The sequence below is a fragment of the Antennarius striatus genome, chromosome 3 (genome assembly GCF_040054535.1).
Source record: "Antennarius striatus isolate MH-2024 chromosome 3, ASM4005453v1, whole genome shotgun sequence".
NCBI classification, from domain to species: Eukaryota; Metazoa; Chordata; class Actinopteri; order Lophiiformes; family Antennariidae; genus Antennarius; species Antennarius striatus.
This window is the reverse complement of record NC_090778.1, coordinates 20,468,463-20,471,729: the sequence shown is the minus strand read 5'-3', so window position 1 is coordinate 20,471,729 and position 3,267 is coordinate 20,468,463.

Sequence of the window (3,267 nt, the reverse complement as noted above, 5' to 3'; positions counted from 1 at the left end):
CCTCTTTCAAATCTCACAGGGCACATCTCTGCAAGCACAACGTGAAGCTGCATGATTGCAAATTTACAAATACAAATTTAAAGAAATAGATAAAATTCAAGTCATGTATGTGTCTTTGTATGTGTGATGTACATGACACATGTATGCACAAAATTACTACACAACATTGAATGTTGTGTATTTATTAAAATGCATTACCACAATTAGCTAGCTGCAATGGTTGAATTTAAGGTTCATCCGCTTATTATGTTTGTAGAAGTACACCACACACACGTACACACACACATGCACGCACACGCGCGTGCGCACACACACACACACACACACACACACACAAATACATGATGTCAGTCGTGGATTAACTCTGTAATTAGACCAATAGACTTGAAACACATTATTGTATAGACTCATGTACATACATCATATCAATCAGTGGCTTGATTGATCAATTCATCTGACATGCACATAAAAACCATGAGGATGAAAGTGTCTGCAGCCAGCAACTGATGTATGAATTATGTGTTTTTTCTCAGTCACCTATGCAACATACTTTTTTAATCAAGAGTCCGGCAAATATGCAGTTCTGCTAAAGGTGCTGGTTTCCACAGCAATGCAAAATGTCTTAATTTTATGCAGTGGCCTTTTTTTATTTGGTTGTGATAAGTTTAGATAAAAGGTGAAGGATGAATGGACAAAAGAGGGCAAAATGTGACATACACACACACACACACACACACACACACACACACACACACACACACACACACACACACACACACATACTGTATGAATCCACACATTCACATCTACACACTTGTTTAAAACATAATTACAGTCATCCACTCACAAGCATACGGTCTTCCTTCGGGGCCTCATCTTTACTGCAGTAACCCATGGAGATGTCTGCATGGGTGCTGTTGTATACTCAACTAGTTCATGATCATTAGCAAAATCATCTCACATTAAGCTGACATTGCTAAGCTCATGTCTACAGTTTATGACCTACACCTGTACAAACTAATGCAACAATAACACTGCATTAAATACTTTGATGTTCCATTTTGTTGAAATTGAATTAGACATCCTTTTATCCAATTTTACGGTAAATGATCAGCTCTTAGCGGTGCGTGGTGCTGTATTTTCGGAGGAGCAGAGTTTTTTGGGGTTTTTTTTTACAATAAATTGTCACCTAAACTGATGCAGACTGTGGGTGTCATGGACCATAAAAATGAAATAACTAATTTCATGTCTTGTAAATATATTCAAACTCACTGTTGGCACTGTTTTCAACACTCTTTTGATTTCACTATTTAAAAAAAGCAGGCCTGTATTAACTACATGTATGTTAAAGGTGACAAAAACCATTGACGCTCTTGCAAATCACTAAGCATTGAATGAATTAAATCCTTGTTTAAAATGCTTTTTATTCCTGATTCCCTTTTTTTTTCCCATTTGGAGTTGATCTACAATGGAATTGTCTTAGGCACTACAGTCAAAAATAAAAAAATACATCAGCTGCAGATGATTCATGCTGCGACAGTTGCTATGTCTATGTTTTATAGAATTCTCTTAACACAGTGAAGGAGAGAACTGTTTTTCAGGACAAGGTTCTAGGTGATTTATTCTGTGGGTGATTCATACAGGTGTGCCTGCATAGGAGACCAGTGTATGCATTTGTGCTGAAAGGTCACGTCCAAGTATTTACCCACCCATCCATTTACCCAGACAGATTCACTTTTTTTTTTAACTTCCAGAAAGCAGGAATGTTTATGATACTCTGTTAAATATAATGATGGTGTGGTTTGTCTCCATGAATTAAGGCCGTGCCTACAAAAAGAAGAAAGGGACGATACCCCCGGGGCATGTTTGAGGCTGTCTCCTGAGAGAACAATAGTTTTTACGTACAGATCTGGAGAGCTATTACACAGCTCTGTATACATACTGTGGCTTCAGGCTGTCTGTTAAATAGAAGCCAGAAGCAGAATTTGACATTTGTTGGGGTTTCTTTTTTCCTATTGTGAGATGTTTAAATGGTTCTGTTCCAGTTCTCTTTAAAAGGCTTTGTGGTGGTTGTTCAGCGCAACCACCTCTGAAAAGTAATAGAAGATAATAAAACTCCAAACGTTACTACTGTCTCTCTGTGAGTCATGGTACGAACATGCCACTACAGAGTATGCTCTTCTCTCCACAGATGCTTTGTGGTTGTGTTGTTGCACCACCACCTCCTCCACAGTCACGCCACCACAGATTCCAACTGCTCCCCTTTGATTCAATGAAATTGAGGAGAATGGTAGCAAATTTCAAAACAAGTTAAAACATTTGATTTACATGCATATAAACCGTACCCCCGCGACCTGCGTTAGCGGATTAAGCGGGTTGGAAGATGAATGAATGAATGAATGAATAAACCGTCCCATCATGTTAGCTTGCTAGCATGCACAGAATCTTTATGAGAGCATTTTGATGTAAAGCAGGAATAATAAAATTAATAATTTAATTTAAAGAAAAATAATTCAAAGTGTCTAACACATTCACTGCATAGGTTTATTATGAAAGCATCTAAATATTTGCTATAACATACAGTAACCCTGATTGGGGACAGCTTTGTGGGAATTTAGCATTATACTGACAGAATAAAAATCTAACAAAATTATAGTGCTTGAAGAACAGACTCAAATTCCATCACAAATGTGCTACTCACAATTCACAGAATTCACTCCAATAGCCACAAAGATACATCATGTGGACACCACAAATATCTTTACCATGCCAATTCATGTTGTAGGTGTTCAGGTATTACATCATAAGCAACAGTTCTGGACTGCTGGTGTTACAAGGGAAAAGTTAGAGGACTAGGAGAGTTGTTAGAATGTCTCCATTGTGGAAATTTCCTGCTAAACCAATTATATAATTTGAGAAACAGTGAATTTTTCTTTATCAGAAGCACAGGTGGTTCTAAGTCACTGTAATTGATCATCAGAGGAACATGATGCATAAAATTCGGTGAAATCCAAGAACTGGGACATTTCAGTCTGGACAGGTGTTGGACTGATGACCAACCAGTCAACCAACTAGAGGACAGACATTGTAATCCCTTTCCTTTTAACAACGTTAGTGGTATGGCTAAAAAAAGAAATGGGCAGTGGTCACTAGCACCTCAAGTGTTCTGAAGTTCATGCTTCTGGAATTAAGCACAGCTTTCCATCTGCTTTTTTGATGTGAAGTGTAGACAGTCAAAAACAAATTCCTGTTGGTATTGGTTTTAAC